This window comes from Lathamus discolor, chromosome 3 (assembly GCF_037157495.1).
Source record: "Lathamus discolor isolate bLatDis1 chromosome 3, bLatDis1.hap1, whole genome shotgun sequence".
NCBI classification, from domain to species: Eukaryota; Metazoa; Chordata; class Aves; order Psittaciformes; family Psittacidae; genus Lathamus; species Lathamus discolor.
In genome coordinates, this window is record NC_088886.1 from 53296350 (window position 1) to 53318635 (window position 22286).

General features: G+C 38.8%; 1 protein-coding gene and 1 long non-coding RNA gene across 4 annotated transcripts in view; one reads left to right on the forward strand and one right to left on the reverse strand.

Moving 5' to 3' along the window:
- The window catches only part of NTNG1 (netrin G1), a 160481-nt gene that overhangs the window by 35145 nt on the left and 103050 nt on the right, over nucleotides 1–22286 (forward strand). The gene's annotated exons all lie outside the window — the stretch shown is intronic.
- LOC136012235 (uncharacterized) lies at nucleotides 15232–17807 on the reverse strand. The gene is made up of 3 exons (XR_010611630.1): nucleotides 17744–17807; nucleotides 17268–17349; nucleotides 15232–15680 (listed from the first exon to the last, which is right to left on the reverse strand). It is a non-coding gene; the product is annotated as an uncharacterized LOC136012235 (long non-coding RNA).

The following is a 22286-nucleotide window of genomic DNA, read 5'->3' on the forward strand; positions in this document are numbered from 1 at the left end:
CATTTTCTCATGTTCGTTTCTGATACCCCATGCCGGAAAAGCAGCCTGACTAACCAGCAGGCAGACCTGCACTGGCAACAGTGAAATGAGTTATGTCCAAAGTACTGCTCTGTGTGTAGATGACAAAGTGGGGAAAAACAGAGAAAAAAATCCTCTAATCCTTTCATGGTAATTTGGGGTTTTATGTATAGCAATAACTGATAAAAACTCACTGGGATAACCAAGCACAGATAAATCTGAGAGGTGTTTTGCTTGTTTGTTTTATCATGTCACCATACAGACCAAAGAAAAACCAGGGCACTGATTTCTTTTCACAGTGGATTCATAAAGATTTTCAAAGCATGAAGTATTTCTGATTCCCATAGGACTGTGGCTTTGCTGGAAGTTGACAGCTCTGAGATTGTACGGAAGACTTTATATTAGTGTGGGCTCTAACAATTTTTAGCAGATGCATCTTTTTCTTTTGAGATTGGAAAAGAATTTACTGTACTCACCGTATTAGTTAAAGTAATCAAGTGCCCTACACTGTATTTGATACATGTGGACATACACCTATATTTAATAGGCTATATAGATATGGGAAGATTTGAAACCTTACTAGCCCTTTTCCAGAATCAAATACATTTCCTCCTATTTACCTATTGGATTTTCTCAAGCTTTCTATTTAGACTTACTCACCTACCAGATAATATCACACTGTAATTCATCACTATCATTACAGTAATATCACACCCTCAGTTGCTTAGAGAAATCAAGATAAAGGTTAAATACATGTATTTCAAAACCAGATACATACTTTCTAGTTTTGTGCGTTTTCTAATGAATATTAATTTTCTAATTAACGTTTAATGAGTGAGTGAATGGCTGTGACAAAAATAAACAAACAAAAAAACAAAACAAGCAGAAACCTCACCAGGTAGAATATATTCATTTCAGAGAAGTTAGCAATTCACAAGATGAGAGGTTCAGGTAATAATTGCTTTTCATTAATTTAAGATTTCTTGAGACTTCAACCTCACAACTGAATTGCAGAATTGGGTGCTGAATTGGGTGTCTGGAAATTTCTTTTTTGTCTACTAGATTGCAGCTGCTATCAGCAAACTGCACAGTATTCCCACATCTCCCTGTTGTAAGTGCCTCTCGTGGGTTTCTCATGGTTGCTTTATGGCTCTGTCTCTGCAGTGCTAAATGAATCCAGGCAGTGTCTGAAATAATAATGCTGCACTCTCAACTGAGACTTCCCAGCACAAAACCAGAAATCATGAATAAGAGTAACCATGATTAGCTGTATGGAAATTGCATCCATTCAAGAGAAACAGTGATCTGGACTACACTGAAATAAAAGGCAAAGTTCCCATGGGACTGGGGAATCCCTTTTCATGTAAGGTGGAGCATTACATAGAATACTCTCATCTCTAGATTAAGAGGATAAGACACAGCCAGCATAGGACAAAGGGTTTTAACTGAATCCTTTGATAATAATGTATCTACATCTTAATAGAACTTCTTTCCCAAGTAATCTCAGCACCAAAAGGGTAATAGGAGCAGCCCCCTTATGACCTAAGTATAACAGGGATGTCAAACATGATGGTGGGGTTGCAGCTGCTTTGCTGGGTGAAAACAGACTCTGGCAGTGTTTTGTCCTGAGCCTGGCTTCCTCAGGATTAAAAAGGCTGAGTAATGTCTTTGGAGTTGGTGCTTCACCAAGATGTGTGTTTGCTACATCCCTGTTGTTGAGGTTCAGACTGTTCCCCCACTCAAATAATGCTTTTACTTTTGCTGCTGATGCTCTGTACCTATAATATTTAGGTATTCTACAAGCTTAACTCTTCAGATTTTAGCACAATTGTATGACTCATGTCTGCAATCCAAGATACTCCACATTAATCCAGCTCTGGTTACCTTTGGTGTTTTTGTTAACTACCATCGTATTTGGCATACCATGCTTAAAACCCCTCAAGTGTGTGATACACAGTTTCCAAAACATCTTTGAAAAGGTATGTTAGACTGTCAGAGAGGAACAAAAGCGGGTTTTCTTCTTCACGACCATCAGGGTCTTTAAATTGACCATCAAACCGAAAAGCCAGGTGGCAGTGCCCCACCAAGACCGCCGTGCCAGCTGTCTAGCTGGTGGCATGTGCAGCCAGTTTATCTTTCATTAGTTTCTTTTCCACACTGGAGGCATGAGGACACATGAAAGTTAGGTGAGTCCTCCTTCTTCTTCCCTGCTTCCACCATTGCTCCAGAGTCTCTCATGCACAGGATTGGGCTCTTCACTTACATAAATTGATGAGCTCAAAATATCCCAAGTTGTGTGTCCCCATTAAATACTGCAGTTCACACTACCGCCACTCTCCTGCCACAGAATGATAAGCAATTTATTCTGTAACAGAGCAAGCACAAATTTTATCAGGGCGATGGATTATGTGAGAGAAGTTAACACTGACAAATTCTGTTTCAGTTCCCCCCATTGATCCATTGTTTCAAAGGACCCATTATCTCTCCCCATTTTCTATACCATTCCCCCAAAGGTCATATTACTGTTTCTGGAAGTTTTGGGGGAAAAAAATAAATCTGTGGTTCTTTTTTTTTTTTCCAGATCTGAAAAGAAAGAATAGTTTCACAGCTGTTGGTGACAAGGTTAAGAGTGTGCCAGCAGCTTCCATGATTAGCACAGGCTGCTTCTATGCGCTTGTTTGTGGAGAGCTTGTATGTCATCCTGAATGTTTCTCCAGTTCTCCTTGCAGAGCCTGTCGGAATCCAGGAAAACTTTATCTATGAGAAAAGCAGCTTGATGTCAAAGCAGTTTTGCTGATAAGATTGTCTGGTTTGCCGCTGATGCTGATAAAGCTTTAGGTGGCTTGTAAATAATAGATATATTTGTACTGCATGTGTTAGCTGCTGATACACATACACGGAACACAATCTTTCTGGCTTTTGGCTTTTTGTAATGAAGTGTTTCTCAAAAACAATTCTTAATAGAAAAGCTTTATTGATCTCCATTTCAGGTGTTTAAACATTATGTGAGATATTTACTTAAAAGGATATCTATCTACCTAAGGATTTTGATTATCAACAGGTCTATGACATGCACTTGCATTCGCATGTTCAGAGCATTTAAGCCCCCTTAGATAATAACATTATCTCTGAACAGGGGTGCTTGGTAGAAAGGTGTGGGGAGGTGGGAAAGCAGCCCCGCTCACAACGCCCATGCCAGCTTGTGCTTCTATGCAGGGGCTGGGGAGAGACTCCCCTTGCCCTGCCAGCGCCTGTGCCCCTCAAGCCCCACCGAATCCATGGGTGGCCATAGCGCAGGAAGTTTAACCTATTTCTGAGCAGGCACTTGAGCCGCACAGGCAACATTTTTTTCTCACTGCATCTGATATGGATGCCTTTGCTGAATGTCTCTTCCCCAACCATCAGTGTCATTCTCCATGGCAGGTTCTGTGTGAGATTTAAACATGAAACTAAACCCTGGTGTAAAGCGGGCACTCTCCTGAGAGGGAGATGAAGAAGCTGCCAACTGTTCAGTGCCAGCTGCTGTGGGCATCAGGCAGCTCACTGTGTCTTCCCCAGAAACGCAGGCATGAGCTTAAAATACCCAGCCATTCTCACTGGAGACCCTATCAGTCATGCATTAGATATTCATCTTTCATTCCTGCCTATTACTAATTGATAGCTGAGGTCGTTAGCATGCATCATATCTCATTGCACATCATAGCTGTAACTAAGTTGAAAATACAAAGGTTCCTTAGAGCTAAGGATCTGAATGAAAAGACTTTATAGATCTTAGGTTTACACGACACTGCCTTTCGTGCAAAAATTACTATTCTCCAGCTGCTCAGGTCTGCACTCTGCCCTAATTTGCACAAGTTAAATCCAGACTAACATGAGTGTCTTCAGCAGAATTAGTACAGGTTTGCTCCCATTTTCTTTATCAACACTAGTATGTTTCAGGAAGGGTCCCAGTGATCCAGGCCCCACCATGGTAAGGGTTATCAAAGCATTTAGACAAAATCCGAGCTTCAGGAAGGGCAGAGAGATGGGAGAGCGACAGGTAAAGATGGGGTGAGCTTTGCACTTCTTCTTCTTCCCTCTGCACCATCTACCTAGCCCAGCAATGGTACTGGAGCTCTCTTGATTCCAAAATCTAGGGAAGGCAACCCATTCCTCAGAGGGGAAGACTGGTAGTTATTGGGGTTTCTAACTAATTTCCCTTAATTAATAAATCATTTTTAATTGATAAAGTTGTGGAGAGAAAAAAATATAAACTATTTGCATAACTCTTCCAGCCAAGCTGAGCTGCGCAGCAGTCTACATGCCCAGAGGAAGCTTGAAAGCTTTCTTGCAGTTTTATTGCCTTCTTTCTTACCTTTCTCTAAAGACCTTGGAGAAAATTCACTTGAAATGTTGATCCATCTGAACTTTAAGGTGACACCTGCATGAACTTGTTACCTGAAGTTTTGGGTCAGCTCCCCCCGCTGTTGAATATACTTCAGCATTTTTAATCTTCTGTTTTTCGAACCTTTTTGCTCTTGCCAGATTTCAGCAGTTTTGCAATAGCAAAAAAAAAAAAAAAAACCAAAAAGCCCAACCAATAAACAAACCAACATGCATTTTTTATTATTAATCAAGAGAAAGCAGAGAAGAAAAGGAAATGAGAAGAAAAAAATAAAAGGAAAAAGAAACTTGAGAGAAACTTGAGAGAAAGAGCAAGCACTGTTATTTTTAGAACGGGCAGCTGCTTCTGACTGTTCACCAAAGATAGTTTTCTCTTTCTCCATAGGACTTGAATTCATTCCTCTCAAGACTTTTATATTGATCCTCTTTCTTTTCAGAGTTCCTGACCTTCCTCCTTTCCTGTCCCAGCCCAGCTGGTATGCTTTCATACAGCTTGGCTAGCTTCTCAGCTCTTGCATTTTACATTTCAGCAGGTATGCCCTTAACATGCTTAATCTACTTATTTATAGCATAGCAACTGAACTGGTTAGAGATAGTCTGTAGATCTTGGGGGGGGAGGGAAGTGTGTGCTTCTTATTTATTTATTTATTAATAGATGATGTTACCTATTGAAATAAAAATTCAGGTTGATTTTGTCACAACTATGAAAATCTCACAAATAAAAGTTGTGGTCTGCCCAGTGCTGTCACATTCCTCACTTCTGTGCATCCCGTTTTATTTTCCTTTTTTTTTTTTTTTTTTAAACACACCCCACCCCCCAACCCTCCCAAAAAAATAAATAATGCTCTATGTAAAGGTGTTTGACAATTTACAGGCCAGGTGCAGAAATTATTATTTGTATTCTTAGTGGAAGTTTTCTTTCAAGTAAAATTTTAAACTTTTCACTTTGATGTCCAACTCGAATCCCAGGCTTTAAAATCTTAAACTCCTTGATGAACTACAATTTCTGCCTTCTTCAAGGCACGACTGGAAACTGCCTGACCCCCCTTTCACAGTCTGTTCCTGTTCACTCTTTACAAGGGATGCTTCTGCACATCCTGTGCCTCGCTGTCCCTGTCACCATCTGAGAGCCCATCTGCCTACCTTATGCCTCTGAGCACAGACGAGAAGATCCTGGAGGCTGTCTGAGGACAGTGCGGCTGCTGGGCTCCGTAGGGCAGCAGGACCTGGATGTGAACTGTGCCTGTGGTAGTCAGGAGGCAGAAGGAGCTCTTGCTGGTGCTGGCAAATAAGAGCAGCCATGAAGGAACACGAAGGAAATGGCCAGGCATTGCAAGATGGGGAAACAGGGAAGAAGGGAGGAGGTTTTTCTCCCTGCAGATTGAATCTTCTGTGGCATGGGGGACCAAAAAAAAGTAAAATTGAATTTTGGAGTTGCTGATTCCTTCTTTGGCAAAGGGAAAGTGTAGGCCACTGTGGAAATGGCAACAGGTGCTCTTTCAGCAGCCAAGAAATTAGGAAAATATTTTTTACTTGCACTCTATATGGAGAAGTCAAACATCAATGTGTTGAACCATGGTAGAGGAAGTGAAAACAAGCTGTCTGGAGACACTGCAGAGAATAGCTGAAAATAATTATAGAAGAGGAAAAAGCTTCATAAAAGTGAAGTTTTATTAGTTGTGCTGGGGTGTTTCTTGAGTCACTGTTAGCACATCCCTATTCTTGTGTTTCACTCTAGCCCCATTCATGTTTTGGGTTTTTTCCCCTTTTTCCGTTGCTTCTCATCCTCTTTCTTTGTGAGTAGCAAGGTTATTATTAAAAATTGACTTCTCTCTTGACAATTAACTATTCAACAGTAACCTGACAGACTTGTCCATTCTTTGGCCAGCCCTACCTTTTCACATACCTGGCATAGTGTGCATAATGCAGAGTTAAATTTATGTGATGGATCTAATGATTCACAAGACAATTTCAGTGTCATTGAGAGCAACACCATGATGAGCATTTCTTGACAGTCCCTGGGGAACATCTGCCCAATCTCAACTACTTTGAGCTACCACTGGGGAAAAGACAAGGAATTTCTTTTTTTTCCCCACCATCATTTTGATATGACAACCAAGGGAAATAAATGAAAAATATTAAGTAAATCCCATCCTTAAGCATATCTGATACTAAAAGTCAGTAAGAGTCATCTGTATTTGTCCAAGGAGAAGCTTATTTGTGGCCAAATTTGTTTAGACACTTCTGACACTAATTTTAGTAGTTAAGATTTGTAGAAAGAAAGTATGTATGTGTAAAAGAAAAGATTCTTAGAAGTGTTTCTGGAAGATGGGCGCACCGTTTTAATGCAGGGAAAACACTTTTGCTCCTGTTTAAACACATCTCTGCAGTGCCATCATAGAAAAGTTACTGTGCACAGTTCCCCCCAGCCTGCCCGCTGGAGAACGAAACCTTCCTGCCCACTTGTATTGCCCCACATAAATGAAAAGTGAGTGAGACTTTCAAAATTCATTCACTCAGTAAAATTTTAAGGTAATTCAGAAAGGCAAAGGTATTGCCTCAAAAAAATTGTGTTACCTATATTCAACTGGAATGAGTAAAAGCACTAGGCTGACTTACACTGGCCGAGGATCAGCCTGTGGTTTTCAAACTGACATGTCCTCCTAATTAATAAAGGAGAACTAAGCTTACACTGCCTAAATTGAACTTGTGCCCAAACACATATCTTTCTCCACCACTTAATGTTCACAGACCACAATCACTTGTCTGAGGCTTTGTGGTTAGAGGACTGCATTGGCTGGGTGTTTTGTATTAGGTTAGGTGGCTTGGGTTTTTTGTTTGTTTCTGAGTGCATATATCCTTTTTGTTCCGCTTTGACATTGCCATTGTGTTTTGCTTTAGTCTGAACACGTAGGAACAAACACCCTGATCTGCATAAAACATTGGTGTCACCTTTCTCTCCTGAAATTACTATTCTTCAAAACAAACCAATATGTTTATATTGCATATAACATCCGAACTGTGACAGTAAAAAATGAGTACAGTAGGCACACCATTTGAAACTGATTATATTAATTGCTATTCAGGTCATAGCTTAAATTAATTATTGTGTTTGTGTAGGATGTTTGTTAAGAGGTTTCCTGATTGCTGTTCAGAAAATTGATCACTTGTTACATTTACCTTATGGTTTCTGTGGGGAAAACATCCTTTAGGCTTCAACGTTTGCAAACATACTGAGGCCAGGCAGGGCCACTGAGAAGTGAGGATACATACACCTGCCACATCGAGAAGCCATGACATACATCTGCATTAATACCAAGCTAGAAAATAGAAAATGCATAAATCAGACATTTGTTTCAAAGTGCCCGCGTCTAAAGAAGGTAATGTAGCCTTAGGCACTGATGTACCTCTTGTGATTACAATAATGGAAAAGAAATTAAAAAGCATACAGAGAAATGCCAGTTGGCAGATCTGTGTAGGTGAGGCAGATGATTTACAAAAGAGCCCACCTGAATCCTTGCTGTACCTGTCAGGCAAATTGCAAAAAATCCAGGCTTCCATGCCTTGAATCTTGTCAATCTTTGACAACAGAATGACCTAGGCTTTGGAGGGAAATGCATTGAATTATTTGGTGTTTCTCCTAGAAATTGGCTGGTTTGAGGCAAAAGTGGGAGCATGAGGCTTCCTTTGGAAAAAAGAAAACCCACAATGTTTCAGTTAGTATCTGGAAGTTTTAATGGAATATCCTTTAAAGGAATATAAGAATAAATTCAAGTATAAGCTAAATCAGGGGACATGCTTGGACCTGGTGAAGAATAAAGGCAAATGTGAGCCACTAGATTTTCTTTTATCTCCTGTAGCCCTGAAATATGTTAATTAACCAGGCAGACTCTCAGTCCATGTTTCCTGACCTGTTTTCTTCATCTTTCTTTTGTCCAAAAATAAGATCATAAACAACTGTTTACAACAAGAAAAGTATGAGGTCCTGAAAAGTTGACAAAAAAGAAGGTAAAACTAACAAAACACGGCAATCGTAATTGCTCTAAATATTTAAGATTATACATAAGGACCCTTTTCATTCTAGCAGTTACGCTGAGATAAACTGTCAAGTAGAGGGTACTAAATGTAGTGGTGATGGATATGACACAATAGCTTCACAGAGAGAGTTAACATAAACCAGTTTTGATCTACCACTAAATCTTTGCATCAAAACAAAATTCTGTGCAGTGATACCAGTCTCAATGCAATGATTAGTGCATGCCCCCATGCTCGTCCATCCAGTAAGTTGATATTAAACTCTTGAGAGCTTTCCTTCATTTGAAAAATATATTTTAGAGGCACCAGGTAGACTTATTTATCAAACTCTGTAGGACACTTACCTGCTAGAGCTGCCTAATGCTGGGAAAACAGTGTCAGTGAACCACAGCACCAGCTTATTTTTCAGTGGAAACTTACTAATCTTCTATAGTGCATTTGCCATATCTCATATAGTTTTCCTCCTTCATATTCTTATGCATTTAGTTTTAAAAATGGCTTGTTAAGTAAAATTACTTAACATTGTGAACCATAAATATGAATTATGGTCAAATTCCATTATGAGCTCACTTCTGCTTCATAAACATATACTCTTTATGACAGCATCTTTAGACTTTTGGGGAAAAGAGGGGAGAAGAAAAGAGGACTTGCAAAGTAGCACTTCCAGCTGTAATGCATGACAAGTTCATGTCTTGGTCTTTACCACTTGTTTTGTCACTTAGCATAGTGCCCACTAAGCTGGAGGAATGAGAGGAAATTAAGCCATAGGAAAAAGATTTAATTCACTCTTTTTTGTAATCTAGCACTTTTCCATCCCATTTTCTTTACCATTAAGAGAGAGACCTTTTAATTTCTTATGCTTTTCTTCCTGTGTGCAAAATTCATCACTGTAAATAGGCTGCTGCCCTCAGACCCGACAATCCATTCTTTGCCTCACACCCAGCAAAATGAAGGTGTGATTTATGTACTTGATTAAAGTTACGCTATTTGGACTGTGTTAGCACGTATTTAAAAAAGGTAGGAATGAGGAGCCAAGACCTCTGGAAACTTCCAAGTCATGTGTGATCCTATTACTCTACACTTTCAGTGCTCATGGTACCTACACAAGATAGAGTCCCACTGGCATAGGTGAGCATTTTTCTGTTTTAGTTGTTTCCTGATTTTCCCGTGTGAGCACATCCACTGTACTAGGATTAAGGATGGGTGAAATGCTGTGCATTGTGCTGCTTATTAAAATGGTTGGCCTGAAATAAAAAAATTGGGACCATGACTAAAATAGTGACTATGGGCATGATCGGTCAGAAACAGAGTTATGAGGAGAGATAGAAACAAGTACTTTTTGCTAAAATATGTTCTAGGAAAATGAAAGGAGCAATAGCCAAATACCTGAGAAAAACAGGAATAGGGATCAAAGGGAGAAGGGGAGAAAAAGTACTTTTTAGCCAGAACCTTGCCTGGAAAGATACTTTGTCCAGTGAGTAAACTGGCTCTAGGAGGTTTGCTCATAATACCTGGTAAGTAAGTGGGACCTTCTTCATACTCCTAGCAAATAAGTAGGACAGCATTAACAGCATACCTTCTGCATTGTCATTTTCAAGAGTCAGCAGGACTCCCAGTATCACCTTACCATTTATGAAAGAAAGACCTGGCTATGGCTTCCTGGTTTTTATAGTCAAAGGAATCATGTGAAATAACTGAGGATTAAGGATGAGAAAAAGCAAAAAGAAGTTGCCTTTTTTAAACTTCCGTTGTTTTTTGCCTTTTATTTCTGATGACCTCAGTTCTTCACACTCCTCCTTTTCCTTTTCATACCATTATCACATCTCTGTTTCAGTTTTATCCAGTGTTGCCAACAGTTGTCACTAACTTGTTTCAAATTTTAGTTGTATTCTCTTTTTTCTTTCCCCCAGTGGCTTTCTTTTCCGATTACTTTCTTGACCAAGAACACACCCCAAAGCCGACCTGTAGAAATGCAGGAGTATGGACTGCCATGCCTTAGAGCTGGATTCCTGTAAGCAGGCACTCCACAACACTCCTATCACTGATCCCATTTATGCAGCATCGCATGTCGTTCACACAATCAACTTTCAGTTATAGTTGAACTGACTTCAGGAAGGCTACTTTGGAGAGTAAAGGCTCTTGGCTGTGAATAAAGAATTCACATTTTATTCTCTGGCCAGAAGGTTTGCAACAGCATGTGTCAATAAATGCTTCCCATGAAAAGTGTTGCCGGAGTGGTGCTCCTCTGTCCCTGACACTTTCCACTTCTGAAGCAGTAAACCATTCTGTTGCACTTTGACAAGTAAAATCCCAATAATAGTACCAGCATCAGTTGTGATTGGTCAGGGAACCACAATGTAATTTAGTTTACACATATGAGTATCAAAATCTTCAGCTTCTGAAGTCTTAATGGATTTTTCAGAAAAAAATTATTTTAATTAAGGCCACTGCAGGAAAATCTAGTACGTGTTTGAGAATTTCATTTCCTATTTTTTTTGTCTACTGCAGTTTTAATGAAGTCACAAAAGTTATTCCCACTTTATCCTGACTTACACAGATTTCCCATAACATTTCATTAAAGATGAGAATGTAAGCAATATAGTCCAGATTTTAACTAGATTTTCACAGCAGTAAAAAGCAAATATATCTTTTTCCTGAGCTTTTATTCAGCAATTATTGATACCATCCAGGCAGCTAAAGATGATATCCCCTCAAGCTCTGGAGTAGTTTAAGGATATAGCACAGAATCTGCTTTCTAACTTCTCCATTGTGTCACTCAAGAGTGACAAAAAACGTGAGTTTCCTCTAACACTGAAAAGGCAACTATATCGAAAGAATTGTATTGCCCTTGCAAGTACTTTGTTTGTCTCAGATGATTGCAAAAATTAAGTAAGCCTTGCTCAGCCCTTCTTACTCATCTGTCCTACTAAAGATTCAAAACCCAAAATAAATCCATCATGCAGCCTTCTCATCATTGATCTGACTTATACTGCAGCTGCCCTTTTGAAAATACAAAGAGTGAAACCACTAAGGAGACTGCAGTCTGGGGTACTGCTGTTATGGATGGATGCTATATTGTCCTACAAGATCACGCTTACATTTCATTATTATTATTGGTATTGCTCCAGTTCCAAAAAGTTTTGTTTCCAAAGCCTAGTGGACACATATCTCATTACTGACTTTTCCACTGATGCGGTGCTTGTAGTGTGCTGCAGCCTGCTCTCAGAGCAGCAGTTCTATTTGTAGAACATTCTCTCTGTTTGTAATTTAATTAAACTCAGTTGGTGAATTATTTTAAATGTCATACTTCATAATTGGTGTTTTTTTTTAATGCAGATATAATAAGGAATAATTAATTTTACATGAAGTCCAATAATAAAATAATTCCAAACAATCAAACACAGTGGGATAGAAGCCCTCATTTGCAATGACTGGAGGGGTACCTCACTTATCGCAATAATGTCATTCTTCTAGCCTTTACAATTATTCATCATTAAGAGAGTGATTTATTCACAGTATTCCCCCCTGAACACAATGTGTCCCTTCATTATTTTTCTTCCTATTTCTTATGGGAGAATTTCAGCTTACAGGCTCTTGCTACTGTTGATGTAATTCATTGTCTCAGAGTAAATCTGCTTCAATTTAAATTCATGCAAAGATTTGCAGTCTTCAGAGGAAATTAAGAGGGACATGTGAAAATCTGTCCATCCCAAATGCCAGAGTAATACCACCAAAAGCATTTAAGGCCTCACCTTCTTGTTATTCTTTACACTGCTTCCCGAAGTTTTCCTACTCAGGATTTAGGAGTGTAGGATATGGCTGATCTGCATCCCTTTCTCCAAAGCAGTGCAACAAGCAAACACCCAAGCTTAAGACCAATGCATGCCAGACAGCATGTTATTGTAATGGTGACAAAAGAGCAGCTGGCCGTCAACTAAATAATGAAACTGACAATCAGATGTATCAAAATGTTATTAAGATGGCAAATGCCTCCAGGCAGAGGTTGTCTTTGTCCCTGTTTGGACAATGCCCTTCAGCAGGCTGTGGGCTCAGACCACTCAGTGACATGCTACTGCAATGCCAATGTGTAAACAAATAACAATAATACACTTGGCAGCCAGCAGAAAGTTGATTTTGGTTTGGTTTTTTTCTTTCTCTGTTTAGCTTAGATCATGATATTAATCTTATTAATGTAACTGAACTATAAACATTTTACATAAACCTATGGTTTTCAGCACAGCTGTGTCTCGGACCACAAGGTAAGCTGAAAATGTGCTAGCAGTCTCTTCAGCTGCAAATAGGAATGAATAGCAGGATGAGAAACATTGAGTTTAGAATAATCTTTGACATATAATATGTTTTTAATGGCAAATATGAGCTATCCAGTACAAAAATCAGAATTTAAACACCATTATGGCATAATTTAAGTTAAACTGTTCTGCAGGATGATAAGCATTACTGTATGAATGCTAGTAAGAACCTCAACAAATCTGCCTGTTCAGCCTGTTTATCTCTTGTAGTTACATCAGCCCATGCCTGACTTTGCCCTGCTAGCCTAGACTCACCTAATGAAGCCATGCATTTTGTAGGTGATATTAAAAAAAGACCACAAAACCACAAAATCCCATTCATGATGGTGACTGACAAACATCAAGCATCTTAAGTGAAGGTGCACTGAAGGACTTATAGCCTGTGGTGTAATTTAATTAAGATATCAAGGTGATAGCAATTAATGTCATTTGTGACAGCTACTCTACTATAAAGCATTTCTTTAATTAACAAAAGGCGGTACCTGAGAAGGCAAGCATTGCTACAAAAAACACTTGCCTTACACCCAGAGAAACACAATACCCTTCAGATTTACTCAAATCATTCAGTTGTTTTACTGCCTTTTGGGGCTGTGGCCACTGCCCTGATCCCATAGCCACACGGCACCACAGAGTCCTCAGCTCTGCCCCATCTCTAAGCTGCAGGAGCAGAGTGGTAGCTTTAAGTTTCCTCACTCAAAAACTAGTGCAAATCACTTTCCTCCACTGACACTGGGGAAGAACAGCTAATAGCAAAGCAGGCCAGCTTCAGAGAAGCGTGATGTGTGCAAAGCTAAAAGCTGCTTGGAAATGACAACATGATCTGGGACCTCATAAGTACTGGGATACCTCCTGGAGCTTTTATTCAACTGCTATTCAGGTTTCATTCAGTAATAACATCTGTTGGTTTCAGTGAATTCTTGACTAGGAATTAAATTAATTGAATCTCAGGATAGGATTTGCCTCATTGAAAGAAACTTCAGAGAATTTAAATAAAGCCATGAAGTCCTAATAAAATATTTTAGGTGGCATAAGGTTATTTTATAACATAATAAATATTTAAATATCTCTTCATATACTCAGCATACTCACAGTTTAAAATGTCTTTCTTCTTATTTGCTTGCAGAATAAAAAAAAAAAAAAAATAAATCAGAAGTTTCTATTCCTGAGCATCATATCCAATATTTTGGTATCAGCCAAGTTTCCAGTCATCCACATGAATGCAGGCAGTTGCTCCAGGTTACAGGACCTTACAAGAAAATGCTAAGTTAGAGTTAAAGCTATTTGCAAACTTTTATGTATATATATATTTATATTTGTAATTAAAGCTCTTTGTAAACCTTTACACACATAAATATATTTTTGCAATTATAAGTTTCCAACTCTTACATCTGCAAAATAACATTTATCAAATTAAGTCTAGAAAAGCAGTCTAAGAAATATTGGAGCTTTAGGAAGGAACTTTACTGGGCATAATGTCAGATGACAGAATTTATTTTACAATATAAAGCTAGTCAGCACTGCGTTACAAAATATGTACAGGTAAGTAGAGAAATACAGATAGTGAGAGCCATGAATGTTTGTGAGAAGGCAAGAGATAAACAGAAAATACTGTTTTTGTAAATAGCTCCAATGACAAAGACAAGTACCTCTGAGCTTGCTTATCAAATAAATTGCATTAATACCTCATTTAAAATAACCTTAGTATGTCACTGAGTTATTAAAATCAAAAATAACTTCAAAAGGCTTGCTTTCTTCTTATGTATCTTTTAATTGTTAGACAACTTTTCGAATTTACAAGTGCCCACATGAAGCATCATTTAAGTAATGTATTCAAATGCTATACAACAATTTTATATCCATTTCAAGTTATTTAGAGCCCTATGTTGACTTACGAGCTAAACTGTAGAGTTATTTTCTCATCGATTTCACTGCAGCACTTTCAGTAAATGTGACTAAAAAATTAGGAGAAATTAAAGTTAAAAGATCTAAGGGCATATATCTTTTAAAGTTGCTTTTTATTTTTATTTTTGCATTAACATGTCACAGATGGCCGTGTTGAACAGGGTGATTTTGTATGCTATCTACAGACATTGTTATAAGCAAAGCTATGCCACTTTGCATCCTTATAACACTTTATTAGGGCCTGAAAATACTCTGATGGTATATGCAGTGTTTCTATGTGAAAGACCTAAATGCTGCATACCTTCAGTGAGGCATATGGCTTTGGTTTGTAACATAGTGCAGCCCTAAATTCTGTGCTGGAGGAAAGAATGCCTCACCTTCTCCAAGGCCTTTTATTTTTATGCCCTTACAAATAGTGACTTATTTTATGAACAGATACTTTTCATTCTATTAAGTGCATTTCATATACCTCCTATAGCACAAACTGGGATCTAAAACTCCTTTTAAAGAAAAATGCTTAACAGCGCTAGGTTGTTTAAATTAGAGAGTGACTGTAGGAATACACAGAAGCATACCTGTCATTGTGGAAAGACAACTTCATCACGTTCTGGCTTTGTGTGCCTCCTTACCCAGCTGCAGGAGTGGCATATATCAGAAGCACATCCAGGTGTTAGGGAGGTGATGTTGCCATTGTACCCATCAGTGAGGCAGCTGAAGATGAAACTGGGCTGCCCTGGTACACTCCAGCCCCTGAGCATCACTGACCTCTGGGCTACACAGCCAGGGTATTGGAGGTTTGTGTGAGGTTTTTGACCTTCCTATAACACTACAAGAAGCAGAGTCTGTTTGAAAGTAGTCCTACAGTCAACCAGCATATCATTAATCAGCAATTTAGCTCAAAAATGGTTGAACAGCTAGACAGGCTGGGATAAGAAAATGCAATTTTTCAGATTTCAAATGGCAGCAGTTAAATGCATTACTTTACCAAGGTGTTTCTCTATCACATCTTCTGTAAGTCTGTGATGGGTAGACCTGATGGGGAACATAATACGCTGTAATTTATTACTTGCCAGGGTGGCACAGTAAAGAATGAACATACTTAGACCTTCTTTTATCAACTTACTCTGTAATAGACTGAAATGTATTAGAATAGAAGGAATCCCTGTCCTTAAACTTTACCTTCAGGCATCCTAGTAGGCAATTGTAGAAAGTCTATTTTTTCCACTATAAAAAAAATTACATTCTGTCTTTCCTTGTGAGAAACTTTCCCTTCTAATGCTTGCCAAATGTTAAATATTTTAGGGTACATTCATTCTACAATGTTCATTACCATTGTCTTGTCCTGGCATATGCACCCAAGCTTAATCTTGGTAGAGAGTTAACAGCACAGATAAAGAATCGGCAGCACAACATCCATGCAGGCAAACAGCGTTGAAATGCTGAGCACTACTACACAGCCCAGACTACCCTGTTCTTATTAATGGGGTTGCTTGATCTGGCCCAATTAATGTGCCAATGACTACTCCTTGTTACAGTGGAAGCATGAAGAGATTCACATGTGAGCCTCATATTGCAGCAGTCTTACCACAGCTCTATGGTGAATGAAGCGTCTTCATCTCCAGATTTGATTTACTTCACAATCAACTCAGTAAGCTGGGCTCAGTTCAAGGGACTTGTTTGCATGTCACACATCTGATGTGTTAACTGTGTTAACTGAAAGTACTGCATATGTTATCATGAGCCTTTCTTGCACTTAGAGATGGTTTTGTTTTATTTCACGTAGAAAATTCTCATTCAGACTTGGGAGGTACTCTGTATCATTTGGTATGTTAACTGAGGCCATAAAATATTTCTGGGGTCTGGTTTTATCCCATATTTGCATTGCTCCGAGTCTCCCACCTGAGGCAGCAGAGCCTGAGAGACACTAGCAGGAACCATGCAGGCTTTATGCCCCTGCCCTCTGCATGGGACAGAAGAACAACTGTTCTACTTCCTCTTGCCCTGCTATCCAGCCAGTTGGGATTCTCCATATTTCAATATGCTATGATGAAATAAGTTTTAGAAATGACAGATTGTTAGGAAAAAGAGCAAGCACATACCATATCTGAACTGTAAATTTGCAGATAAGCCTTAATACAAATTATTTTAGGAAACGCATGTATATTCTTCAGAGCTGTACAGTTATTTTTTACTCTGGATATATGTAATAAAGGAAATTACATGGCAATCTCCAGCACAGAACTGAACAAATTGCCAGTTTATCACAAAGTTTGCAACCCTTCCTCAAAAGATACTGTATGGCTTTTTTTGATTGAATTACTTCTATTGGTGCAGTATCCTAATGTGGATTTGATGAGTGTCTTCATTCTCTTTCAGAGCACTATGCACTATAATCTGAATGTGCAGAGACATCACACTATTCATTGTGAATACTAATAAGACATCCCTTCACTGTAAAATAAAATTCAACATTCAAATTTGTTTCTACAACATTTCCACATTATGTACATATACACTGTGTTTCATTAAAAATATTTATCGTCCTGAAAAACACAAATGAGGGGAAAACAATGTAAGACACCTTTTAAAAGAAATGAGGTGAAATTGGATTTCACTTACAATTGTCATTTCTTTTATGTTCCTTTTCAGTCTTCCTTTAAGTGGTTCACATACACACAAGGGTCCTCTGAGCCTGGGAATTCTGTAACAAAAAATGATCAAATACAACTGAAATGAGTGTAGATTCTGTGGCAATAATAAGACAGATTTTTTTTATATATATTAAAGCAGTGTTTCTGCATAACATCAGCAATTCTGATTGTGGTGTTTGACATTCAGTGTTAATCCAACAGCTCTAAAGCTTATTAAAAATGGCAGTAGACACATTGGTAATACAGAAGCAGGTCAGGCATTGTCAAAAACAATACTGACATTAAGAATTAGAAATAAAACTGTGGCTATTGTAGAAATACAACTTTGCATGAAATCCACAGGCACAAAATCAATAACACTCAAGTGGGATGAGCAGTGCCTACAGATGCAGATAGTCCCAGAAGAGCAGCTGAAACATCCCCAACAAGAAAAGAATTCCTTACATCTCTTCAGTCCCTTTTATTTGTTGTCTGGCTCTGCAGTTTCTTTTCTCTATGGCATTAACCATGGAATTAATACAAAGGCCAAAAAATTCTCTTTGAAAAAAAAGCCCTGTGGGGCAAAGGAGAAGGGTCTATTCCTGGCTCAGCCTCTACTTGTCTGAGCACTAATTACTTCACCTCTCCATCTGATCTCCCCCAGCTGTAACTTTGTGGCCAGCTGTACTTTGCAAGTAATCTGGAGATTTAGAGCTAAAAAGTAACGCATAAAACATTACATAAACATGCAAAATTACATAACATGAATTGATAAAGTTTTCTTATTTAAGTAACACAGTTTTGCTATCCTCAGTTCATAGCAATACACTGCATTACTGCATCCTATTACACGGGTAGCCTCTTAAAACTGGTGTGATAGTATGCAAAAAAAGGGACTACCATAGTTGGGAAGACAACCTGCCTTGGTTTATCAAAGCTGTCTATTTTCAATGATAACAAAGTAAAAGATGTTCAGATTTAGAGAATTAACTGTTTCTTGAATTGCACTCAGTGTTTGTCTCATCTTGATGATTAGTAAAACATCAGTTTATTATTTTGGTCATGCTCTCATGAATATACACATTGCTCAGTGTAGCATGTATAATTATTTGATTAGACCATCTCTTCGAAGATGATGACTTTATTTGGCTGGAAACAAAGCAAAACTGAAAACACTTTTTTTCTAACTATGTTTTGCAGCACATTTGACAAAAGTTGTTCAACTATTGCTACTACTACATAGGAATCCTCTCTAGCAGTCTTAAAAGTCTCCCACAGATGAAGCAAGAATCACTCTAGAAAAATATTAAAGCCAACACAGGCAACCATTAACGAATAACATGGAGGACTTGGTATCCTTCTGCTCATTGCCTTGCCATAATTCATACTCAGTATGAATATATATATGTATATGTATATAGAATGACTGTCTGCTGTAGCTGCCCATTTAGGCAAGCAGATATCATCTTTTAAGTTGGTGGATATCATAAGCAAGAAATAAAGGGCAGATCTGTTTCTTGAAGGTGTATACTTAAACAAGATTTCTGTCTTTACAAAGCCAGTTGGTTAGGTTTGAGGTTTGCTTTTGTTATTTCTCCTTTTAAATTCCTAGTACTGCAGTTGCATGTTTTGGTGCATGAAAATAATTTTGTATAAACTTTGTGCCGCTTAAAATAGCTTGATACAGTCCATTTTGGTATCTCAATCTTCATCATGACAGTTTGTATGTATTCAGAGTACAATGCAAAACCTACTATCACAATGAGATAACGTGACATACCTTCCATCAAATTCAGCTGTTTTCAGGTGTAGCATATTCTACAGTTCCACTTCATCAAAAAATTAAATTTCCAGATGAAGCAAAGAACATCTGAAGCGTGCTCACACATACATACATATAGAGGGGAAAAAAACCCAACATAATGCCTGTAGAAAAACCACTATTATTCATGCCTGAATTTAGATTTTAGAAACGTCAACGGCAATACCATCAGTGCAGACCCCAGCAGCATTTACAGGTAGTATGTGTATATCTGTAGGAAAGAGAATAATCTGAATTTGTTGTCCTAAATCCTGCTGTCCTTCATAAGAATTAAATCAGAATGAGGTGACATATGTAGTGAAAGCCCATTTGTTGGAACATAACTGGTTGCGCACGAGTCCAATACACATTTACACCCCAAGAACAGTGTTTTGCAGCATAAATAACACTTGCACATTCAAGTAGCTATTTGAATACCTAAATGACCTTTTAACAGATAAGCATGAGTATGACAGCATAATTTAGCTCTTAGTTCACAATTTAGGGTGCATTTTCATGTTGCCCTTAAGCCAGACAATCTTTCTGCACTGTTTCACTTCCATCCCCAGCTGCTGCATCCTGTCTGCATAATCTGCATTCATCTGGCCAAGCAGTACATCGGATCAGAGACTTGATTCAGTGGAAGACTAAGACTGGGGAAAAACATACTTTCTTTCCAGACACATAAGCCCTTTTATCCAGCTCACCACACAGCAGCATCATACCCAGACACAAAGGTGGGACATCCCAAGTTTGCAGAAAACTTGTCGTTAAAGAGAAGCTGCCAGCTCAGTGCCCATCAGCTCCCCAGCAGAAGTACCAGGGGAGGCAAGCAGGGAGAGGTCTAAGCAAGCAGCACACTGCTAGAATGTCTGATGCTTGCTTGAGGTAAAGCTGAGCTCACAGCAAGCAAGGATGCAGGTCTGAAGGATAGATTTTTCCAGTGAATCCACTGGAAGTTGCTAGTCTGGAAAAGTGGCACAAGGGGATTTCTTATTTTTTTTTTCCCCCAATTTTTTCAAGGCCCCCTCCAAACCCAGAAGAGTTGAATTTGTGCCATTTTAAAGAGTCACCTCATTCTAATTTTGGGTAAAATTAGCTTTAGCGACTGGAAGCCCTTAGCCTGTTTTGCTGTGATACAAGGAAAAGATAACAAGCATGCAAGCAAGCTGCAAAGCCATGGCAGGATGGGAAACTTCTGTGCACATCTGCATACAGGCAGCTTTAAGCTCACTCTTAAAAATGTGCCTTCAACCTGCCCATTTGAAACTATCTGATGCTGCTCTGTAATTGTAATTTGAGCTTCACCAAATCTGGAAATTCCCAAGTTATTTAACATTAACTGTAAAGAATATTACCTATCATGTTGTTCAGTCAGCCAAGGCTAACATCTAACTTGAGCTACTGTATGAACACATGCATAAGCACTGAAGTTGTTTTTACATCCTCCTGGTAGGACATTAGCGTTTCAGACTTCCACTACCTAGTTTGAACCAGCACAGAAGCAAATAATACAGAGGTTCAAGTGGATGTAATTTTCAAGATGTTTTTTCTTTGGATTATTTGCTTCATAGTAACTGCCTGTAGTAGTGTGGACTTCTCTTACTACCCTGCACTTAAATCCAGTAGGAACATACAAAAAAAGTTTGTTTGTTTAGGAATAGTTTGTTATTTTGCACTGTACATTTTTGTATGTGCTTACATAAAACACCTTTGACATTTAAATCAGATACAGCAGTCTTCAGTTCCACTCCAAATGTTTGGAGACTGTAGAACAACTGTGGGCTATTAAAAAGCTAAGACATCCTGCTTTGGTGCACAGTCAGATAATTCCTGAAACTATGTCAATGAGCTACATAACGTTTTAAAAACATTCCAATTGAAAATTACCATGGATAAGAGGAAAAAAGGCAATAAGTAAATACATGAAACATTATCATTAAACTATGTAAGTGGAGATTTGATGACAAAGTTTTAGTCCAAATGCATTAAGGACAGAAGATTTTCAAACTGCTGTGTAAGCCCATCCTGATATATAAGAAGATATAACTAACCAGTAATAGCTTGGTGAAAAACAGTTTTCACTGTAACGCCCCGTACAATACAAACACAGAAATCATGATAATTCTGGCCTTTAATGGAGAGATCCAGACCCATGTAATTTTCATCTGAGTCATTACAAAACTGTATATTTGTCTTTAAACGACTTTTAAATTTCTGTGTTTCTACACTGCTCATTTCTAGCCTCACATGGGAATATGGGCATGACTGACAGTTTTTTAGGGCTGCAGTGAAAGGTCTACATAAAAAGTTGTCCAACAAAGATGCATTTACTGAAATTAGCACAGGATAGAGTTGCACTGAACGCTCATCAGTTAACCACCACATGGGTGCTCTCTTCTGCTCACTTCACTTGATTCACACAGGAATCAGGTTGAAATTTTTTGGCCTGCATCTGAAAACACTCAATTGCCAGGACTTGCAGCATCAATACTTTGCATGAGCCTCCACAGATACTGCTCAAAAGCTGTCCTCCAGGAGAACAAGGAAACTTACTGTAGGAGTAGGGGCCACAGGGCAGAAAACGGAGCTTCCCTGGGAACCAGTTAGAAAGCTGAGAACAACCTTTTGCAGAAGCCATCGCATCTCACCTGCCTCCACCACTGCTGCAAGGCGTATTTCTTCAATTTGTCTGTGGGCAATAAAACCACAAAACTAGCTACATTTACTTACTTATTGAATTGTATTGGCTGTAAAAAAAAGAAGCTCTTGTCACTTGCATACATCTCATTCATTGAGAGGAAGCACCGGCCAAACATGGCTTCCAGTGATAACCCTGCCCTGCATAGGAGGGCTTGGTGGTCCACCCTCAGCAGCGTGGTACAGAGGGCCACCTAGATTGTGATGTTCCAGTTATCTCACACCATGAGTCTTCCTGAAATTTTCCCAGGGCAGAATTCCCCATGATTTGATATCCTATTACCTGATGTCATACTCAGCTAATATAAATCAGCTCTACTGTTGCCTTGGGCAAGCTGTGGAGCTTTGCATTTCTATTATGTCCATCTCCTCACTTATTGCATAACCCTCAGCAACGGCAAGGAACAGCGGGAGCAGAGTCACCCAACACAGAGGCACACATGGGAGCAGAGGAACACCCCAGCACCCCAGCCATGCCCTCACCAACAGGTGCAATCCCACACAGCC